At 38.8% G+C, this 9,262-nt stretch overlaps 1 long non-coding RNA gene across 2 annotated transcripts; it reads left to right on the top strand.

The window, feature by feature from the left end:
• The first annotated feature begins 470 nt into the window (after nt 1-470).
• LOC118498451 lies at nt 471-8,452 on the top strand. 2 transcript variants are annotated; one of them, XR_004900941.1, is made up of 3 exons: nt 471-1,504; nt 2,804-2,864; nt 7,565-8,452. It is a non-coding gene; the product is annotated as an uncharacterized LOC118498451 (long non-coding RNA). The 2 variants fall into 2 exon arrangements; XR_004900940.1 differs by lacking the exon at nt 471-1,504 and having other exon boundaries at nt 2,049-2,864.
• The last annotated feature ends 810 nt before the right edge of the window (nt 8,453-9,262 follow it).

The following is a 9,262-nucleotide window of genomic DNA, read 5'->3' on the forward strand; positions in this document are numbered from 1 at the left end:
GATCATCCCTATGAGAAGGGTTTGAGCTTTCCCAGTTTAACAGATCTGATGTAGAAACAGAGTATATGCCCAATAATATTCAGCAGGTTGGCCCTCTGGCCCTACTCTCACTGGAAGTCTCCACAAAGGATATTGCCCTGCCCCGGTAGGGGCTTGTCCTCCACCGAATTTGGTTCCCTGGCGGGTTCGAGAGGGTGATGCCAGTTCAGGGGCACTTTCCCCAGTTCTCTCAACTGAATAAGGAAGAAGGTGCCCTGGAGCTGTGGGAACTCTACTGTGCTTGAAGCAGTCATAATATCTAGATCTTCCTGGTCCCTCTCTTATGAGCCTCTATCTTTCACATGCAAATTCCCTTTTCTCTGAACCATTAATTTGTTTCCTTTTAATTCTGCATCTTTATCCTATAAACTCATAAAGAAAAAAAAAACCTTCTAAGTAAGGCATTTTGTCCCACTCCCCTGATTTTTGACAAAACAACTCTAGCTACAGTATAATATAGTAATTTAAAGACCCATTCAGTGACCAGTGCTCTCCTGAGTCCAAATTATACAATATGTAAGCCGAAGAGTATTATGATAAAAACCACATTCACTCTACTCATATGTTTCTAAGTAGACCAATTAACCAGAACTCGCCCCAACGGGCTGTTTCCTGGAACAGAGCCCCGCCCCCCCCCCCCCCCCCCGGCCCCAATTCTACCAGACAGAGTTCCATAAGACAGAAGGTACTGAAACCAGATCAGATGTCATTTCCCAGACAGAGCTTCATAAAACAGATGGTACCTTAACCAAATCAGAAGATGTCCTTTTTCACCAGACAGAGCTCCGTAAACCAATGGTACCTTAACCAGATCAGATGTCCTTTCCCAGACAGAGCCCTGTAAGCCAGAAAGGTACCTTAACCTGATGACCTAAGTCAGGACCTGGGATTGTAAACTGAACCAGAAAGTACAATGATTCAATCAAATGTGATAAACGATGAGAAGTGCTGGGAGTAAGGGGGAGAGTCCCCAAGTGAAATTACTTGGCAGCTGCTTGGGATTCTCCAAATCCAAACCCCCAGGGCATCTCAGCCCAGGCAGCCAATGGGACTCCTCGCCAAATACCCAGACTTACCAGAGAATCCCAAAGTCTGTCCCTGAGCAGAGATGCCAAAATGTGGAACTGGAAAAGACACCGGCACTCGTGCTGCCTGTCACATACTGAACCCAATAAGCAGAGACAGGAATTGAGTCTTTATGGGCACTTTATTCAGATGGCCAGTGATCTGAGAAGATGGCAGGTTCATACCCTAATGGGCCGTCTTACATTTTCTTTCCAAGCCAGCCTTTTATAACAGGGAACAAACAAGGTGCGGTGAGGGGTTTTGAAATTCAGGGAAAATTAGGTGAAAGAAACTTCAGCATTCTCACCCTGGGCAGTTAACTGTTCCCAGGGGCAGGTGGTCATCTGTCTCTTCCTGGAACACAATGGCCTAGATGCCTCTTCTTGTTCCCCAGGCTGTGGTCTTTAGTGGTGCCCCAGGAGGTCCGCTGTCTCTCCTGAGAGTGGTGAGCCAGTAGCTGGAGTTCCTGAAACAATAGCTTTAACATATGCATTACCTACTAGGTTTATTAACTATTTACCTTAAACTAAAATTTTCCAACTCTTGAGTCCCCTATCATTAAGATGTCTGATAATACCAAATATTGAGGATTATGAAGTGAATAAACAGGAACTCTTATATATTTCTGCTGTGGTTGTCAATAGGTACAATCACTGTAGGAAACAATATGGCATTATTTTATATATGCATACTCTAGAATTCAGCGGTTCCACTCCTTGGTCTGTTCTCTTGAACATGTGTACAAGGATTCAAAAATAAGAATATGCATATAAGTACTGCATGTAACAGCAAATATTTGGTGGCAACCCAAATGTTTAGGGTTTACAGGAAGGGTGGGATGGGATAGATAGGTGTAAGTTATTAATAATGTTCTATTACTTGGGTGGCAAATTAATGGGTACTTATTATATTATCTATGAATTTTAATATCTGTATCTTATGTATAGTTTTGAGCATCAAATAGTATATTTAAAGAGTAGAAAGCTTGAGTGTGAGCCATACCTCTCTGGTAGTGTGGTGGTTAGGACTTGGTTCTCTCATTGTTGTGGCCCTTGGTTTGATTCCCTGTCAGAGTTTAAACTAAGCCTTTTTTACTGCCCCCACCCTGGGAAAAAATTAATTGTAAGGAATGATCTAATTCCTTTTTTCAATGTGTACATGATTATGGTTTCCAGTAAAGAAGTATTGAAGTATTCGATTGTTTATACCTTTATGTTGAGGCAACCATCTCTACACCAGCATGGTAGTTTGTGGTATTCTCAACTGAAATACCATGAGTGATCAGTGGGTTTCATTTTCTCCCATTCTCCCAAACTTCATTAAAGAAAAAGCAGTGATGGTATATCTCTATAACATAGTCAATTTTCTGGGTTTCTTCCCTTGAAAACGTGGCATTTGATTTCCAAACACATGCCAGAGCATACATGGTTCCCAACTGTACTAAGTAGGTGAGAGGCTGATATCCTAAGATGTTCATCTTCCAAATTTCCCCAGTCTGTGGTCTGTCTTTGGATCAGCAATAATTGCCTGAACAGCTACTATGGCTTCATTAATTTTTGTCTGTGGCTCTCTGAGCTCTTCTATATGCAGCATTTGCAGAATTTGAGCAGCTTCATTAATAACTCCATCTCCTGTGTCAAACCAAGAATATGCTTGTCTAAAGGAACAGGCAATCTCTCTTTTGTTTGATTTTCTTTAGCAGCGGCATCCTGTGTCAGGTGCTCCTGAACCAAAATGCAAATTGCCTTAGGCATTACCAGGTAATCATTTTGGCGCTTAATCTCAAGTTTAGCCAAAGCCATTATACCAGCCTTCAGATCAAGATTATTGCTTCCAAGTTTTTTATTATATATTTCATTGTTGTTCTATTGCAGTTGTCCCAATTTTCCCCCCTTTGCTCTCCTCTGCCCAGCCCACCTCCACTCCCACAGTCAATCCCCACCCTGTTGTCCATGTCCACCAGTCATTTATACATGTTCTTTGACTAGTCCCTCCCCCTTCTTTCCACCATTATCCCATTACATTCAAACTAATTAATGGCTGTGCATTGTTAGCTGCACTGTCAGTATTTTTTGTATTATCAGGTACCAAGTCCTTGTATTTTTTAGCATTACCTTCATATTCATGTCTAACAGCTAAACCAAGAAGGCAGTCAATTGCTTCTTGTTGACCTTGAAAAGGAGAATTAACACCTATGAGATACATTTCTAAGAACTTGGGCCAGTCACTGCTGTGGATATTTCTTAAATTACTTTGTCTTCAACTTTGTAGTGTCTGATTTTCTGGTTTTGAAGCCAAACAATACAGAAGAAAATGGAAAAAAGATGAAAAAATATGAACAATAAAATGTCAGTAAATACATATCTGTCAACATTTGAATCTAAAAAAGAAACAAAATAAGTGAACAAGCAGAAGAGAAACAGACTCGTAGATACTCCCTAGATTCAGAGAACATTTTGATGATTGCCAGATAGGAGGAGGTTGAGGGGATGGTCACAAAAGGCGAAGGGATTAAGAAGTCAGATTGGTAGTTACAGAACAGTCATGGGGGTGTAAAGTACAGCACAGGGAATATAGTCAGTAATATTCTATTAGCTATATATGGTGTCAGATGGGCATGACATTTATTGGGATGATCACTTAGTAAGTTATATAATGTCTAATCACTGGGGTATATACCTGAAACTAATATAATATGGGATGTCAACTGTAATCGAATCATAAAAATGGTTTAAAAATGAAAATAATAAAAATTAATAAATTCTGCTCCATCTTTGCAGTTGAACCTGGCAGGGTTGTGGCATTCAGGGGGAGTCAGCTTGCATCAAAATATGACCCTGGCTTCTAGCTCTGGTTCCTGAGCTTCGGCCTGGATAGAAGAGGCAAGGAGGTGCGGGCAGTGCAGTGAGAGGGCCTGATCAGTGTTATTTGTTGTATTTTCAAGTCAAATACTGTGACCAATCCGTATTGTGGTTTCCCAAAATGGTAAATAATTCTTGGTAAAATTTGCAACAAATTATAGCACAATTTTCTCTCAATTTATGTGGTAGTTACATTCTTAGAAAATTCAATATATGTTGAATTTTTTTTAAAGTTCTGTTGTATTTATACTTAACATAGAGTCAGGTTCTGGACTCAGATCAGTGTAATCAGCTTTTGTACCTACTTGATTATGCAGCAGAAAACAGGGAGGGGGACATGTAGGTTTACAGCTGTGAATATGTGAAACACAGAGTTTAGTCTTGTATTATTATTTATGTAATTATTGTATTATTTTTCATACAAACAACTGCAAACCTACTTTTGTCCCACTCTGTATTTGAAGGACTTATGGGACAACTCTTTTTTGTGTGGGAATATTGTGAGCATTACTGAAGTCAGGTATCCTCAGTACCAACTCATGATAATGTCTCCCAATCATTGATTTCTCAGTTGCTGCCTAGAAGGAACAATATTACCAGAATCACAGCCCTGGTGGAAGGGGATAAGAGTGGGAAACCACCAGCTTTCCAGTGGTTTGGGCTCTTACACAAATAAGACAATTGGCTCCTCAGAGGAGTTTTCACACCTGGCCACAAAGGACTAATGTGAAATGGGAAAGGGGTTGTGGGGAAGAGAGTTAGTTTTGGTTTGATAAGATAAAGTGGGCAGGATCCTGATGCAGAAGAAGGCAGAAAAAAAAGTCTCAATACCAGGTCCCCAAATTGGGAAACTTACTCAAGGCAGTGTGCTACGAATCTTCTTTTATCTAACACTGTAAAACTCTTCCATGAGGGGTTGCGAGGAAGGGAGGGATCCAAAACATGAGAATACTCCAGTCTGGGTCAGTGGAAAATAAACCTCGCAGTTACACAACTTTATTAAGTGTGTGAGGAAGTTGTACCCTGAGCAAAAGGGGCAACAAAATCAACATATGACTTTTCTGGCAATGCCCACAAATGACACTAGGAAGGACTCCACCAGTTTTATGCCCCCTTTACTGATATTTTCCCAGAAGTCCCAGCTGTTCATTGACCTCAGCTTCAGGGTAAGGGGCAGGGTGAAGAAGGAAATAGGCTTAACAGGTACGGAATTGAGCTAAAGGATAAAGTGGCTTAGAATAAACTAGCAAGACAAATAAAGCATTTGATACAGGAGTCGAGGACCAGAGATTGGCTCCATTTGTGGAAACTGGGCACCCCGCGTCAGTCTAGGATAGCCAAGCATTGGAAAGGCACATGGTATGTGGTAGGGAATGACAAGAATGGGTGACAGTATATAAAGTTTAGCCTGGGGGCAGCCAGGAATGTGGGAGGGGGGGAGCAGCTGTCAAGGTGATATATTGTAATAATCATCTTCCCATTAGACAGCTGAAAGGGAGAGGTCAGGTAAACACACTATGAGGCCACACATCGGCTCACAAGAAATAAGCTACAAGTCATGTTAAAAGAAGGAATATGACTCTCTATTGCAAACCAGATTGGAGGAAGTGTTGTCAACAAGGAAACTGATCCTTGTAGAATCCACAGTCTATAGTGGAAGGCTTCCTCCCCACATATCAGAGTTCATTCAACCCCACCACTCACTGAACCAAGAGATAATCAGTTGACATTTGGCAGGGCAAGTTGCAGAGTAGTGCATAGGGTTTTATATCAAATATTTTATCTACCATAGGAGAAACAAATACATGCACATTTGTAAAAATATAGAGAAAAGTATGAAAGGATATACACTAAACTGTTAACACTGTCTAATGTAGGGGGTGTGATTGGCGATGGAGGTGGATAAAGTGGTCTATTTTTTTCTTCATATTCCTCTGTATCACTTGTTCAATTGTCATGTGATTCTTTAAAAAAAAATTAAATCCAGTAGGAAGACTTGTGCAGATCACCTACCTTCCAAACCTCCCTGTAATAATTAAAACCATTGGACCATCTTCTTTTGTTTAACTATCTCATCCTTGGTTTCTTTAATTTCTCCTGTTTTTTATTTTCCCCTCAATGTTTTCTTTTCCTCTTCCTTTAGCAAATGTGAATGTATGTCCAATGCTCAACCATCTGCCCCTACATCCTTTCTTCTCTATTTTTCTCCCTTCATTCACTTTCATGATTTCAATGATCATTTCTATGTTGATGCATCTCAACATCTAAGCTCTCTATGACAGAACACCTACAGGCTAATATCAAACATCTTTCAACCAAGTGCATCTGCAGTCACTGCTTTAAATTCAACATGCTCAACCTTCCCTACTCTCATTTACCTTTGATGGCTCCTTCTCTCTTCTCACCTAATGCAACTAAATATCCTATTTAATGTTTCTTCACAATATCTCCTAGATGCATCACTCTCTATTTTCACTACCCAAGTCTAATTCTCAATATCTCCCACCTAAACTTCTAAATGATCTTCAAGATGTTTTCCAGTCTCTCCTCCTTAAATCCCTTCCAAACTGCCAAAAAGCTGTTCACGACAACATTGTTTGCATCATACTAATTTCTTGCTCAAAAACCTAATGATAGCTTCCTATTATTCACTGATTTGAATCAAAACTGCTGGTTTTTAAAACCCAGAACAATCTGGCCTTTTTCTTTGCACCCATCCGTGCTTCATCTAGTGATCATGTCCATATCGTAGGGGTAATGTTGTAGCAGGCACCTAAATGTTAGCCATGACTATGGTAAGTACTCTCTCTGGGCTATTCCTGATTTCTCTTATCCCCTAGATCTCCCATCCCTGACCCTTGCCCCTTGGTTTTGATAAATTAGTGCAGATCTTTTCTCTGACTTATTGTACTCAGCTCCCTACTTGACCCTTGGTTCTGCATACAGCTCTGGCTTCAACATCACCTTCCAATGGCCTAGGGGAAAAGTTTGTTCCACCAACATTGGTCCTGAGGAACCCTTCCAGCTATACAACTCATCCACTACCTCCTAGTTTTTCCCCATCAGAGGACCTTCTTGGCCATTGCCTGTATATTAAACCTTCCATTTCAGCAAATCTTCTTACTCACCGAGTACCCCACACACATGCACACGCCTCTCTCATCCTCATGGTGAGCTCTCTGTTTTTTCTATTCCTTTAATATCCTATCCATTTTTCAACGCTCATCATATCGAGCCTGTCTGAATTCCTTGCACTCATAGGAATGTACTCAGAGTGGCTTGGATAACAGTTGGCAGATCAGAGTCTGAGGTTGGGTTTCAAGAGGACACAAAGGCAGACATACTTTTCCAGGTTGTCCAAACCAGGAAGTGGAAGAGAATAGTAGGTCCATTGAATTGTTAGATGTTGGAAGTAATAGCAGGTGAGCAAAAAATGAAGAATTATCTTGGAACAAGGAGTGTGGTAGACTATTTGCCAGGGACAATGTTAGAACAGCCATGGATCAGTACATAGGATGGCAGAGGCATGAGGGTGATATGTTGGCTTAACGTTTCAAATTTGAAACAGATACCAATTCCATGTCCTTTTTGCCTTCCAGGTTATGACATAGAACTTCTTTTTGCTGCCCATTTTGAATTCTCCTCTGTAAGTACTTTGTACCTGCAGTCTGTGTTTAATGATCATCAGCTTCTTTTATTCTGTCACTCCATTTTTCCAGTCTTAATAATTTTGTTGGATTTTATTATAAATTTAGTGATGAATATAATTTAGAGAATATAAAGGAAGAGTTATTGGAGATTAAAATAAAATTATTGCCCAATTTAAAGCTTCAGTAGAGACATGGTCACTGCTGAAAACAAAATTAATTTTCTGAAGGATGGACTGGAGAAATACCCCACAATATTAGAGCAAAAGCCCTGTGAAATTGAAATCATGACTAAGAAGATAACAGCTATACTTATACCCTGAAAACTTGATATACAAGTAATAAGAATTCATGAATGACAAACAAATGATGAGATATAAAAGTAATAATTGAGGAAATGATCGAGGAAAACTTACCTGTACTTACGAATTCCACAGAAGGGAAAAATTTTATAAACTTTCAGACAAAGAAGAAGCTTTTTTGTTTGATTCTATCAAGAAAGAAGCGTACTAGGACAAGAGCTATCATCTTCCTCAGTGAAAGCAAGAGGATGATGGAATAATATTTATATACAACTGAGAGAAGAGGGATGCCATTCAATAATTTTATACTCATCCAAGATATCATTCATCTGTCTGGGCAAAACATATTTTCAGAAACTGAAGGACTAAGAAAATTACCACAAAAACTATTTTAATCAAATTAAAATGAAATTAAAGATTTCAAGATAAGTAATGACTTAGGGCCCCAGAAACAGTGGTTGTAATATATGAAGCTAAATATAAGGAGGAGGATGATAATGTGACAGTTGACTGTAGTTCATGTTAAGTAAGAATACTTGAAAGAAAAGATCTAGATCTAGATGTATATCTATACATCTATCTTCCCTTGGAATGAATATAATGATAATTATATATATATACTATATATATACTATATTCATTCCAAGGGAAAACTATTTTTATATCTGGACTGTAGCAATTACTGCCTAATTGGTCTCCCCATATCCTATTAGTCCTCTGCAATCAATTCACTTTGCAGTAGTCACAGGCCTTCATAAAATGTGTGGCACAATGAGGGGTACATGATTATTTAACGTTTTTATATATATATATATATATATATATATATAGAGAGAGAGAGAGAGAGAGAGAGAGAGAGATTAACTATGAGTGCTTAAAATAAATGTAACTGCTAGCAAAACTATATTTAGCTATATATAATGATATTTAGCTATATATAAAACTATATATAGCTAGCAGAGCTATATTTAGAGAACTTCTAAATTCCCTGGGGGAAGGGAGGGGGAGAGGGATAAGGAAGTTTTTAAAAACTTGATACATCTAGTAAAAGTAAGGAAACAAGAAAAGGAGAAACAAGAGTATAACAAATAAAATGTGAGGGAAGGAATAAGATCAAATATATCTATCACAATAAGTGAGGATGGACTATATTACCCTTTCCTCAAAAAATGAAAAGGACTCTCAATTTTGGTTTAAAAATAAGTAAATAAGTAAATAAATTCATTATTTATAATGACTACTCCTGAAAAAAGAAAGGCTGAAAATAAAGCTAAAGAAAAACTATATCACACAAGTACAAACATAAAGCAAGAATAGCAATATTAAAATTAGAAAAAAAATGAAATTC

Source organism: Phyllostomus discolor, chromosome X (assembly GCF_004126475.2).
Source record: "Phyllostomus discolor isolate MPI-MPIP mPhyDis1 chromosome X, mPhyDis1.pri.v3, whole genome shotgun sequence".
Classification (NCBI taxonomy): Eukaryota; Metazoa; Chordata; class Mammalia; order Chiroptera; family Phyllostomidae; genus Phyllostomus; species Phyllostomus discolor.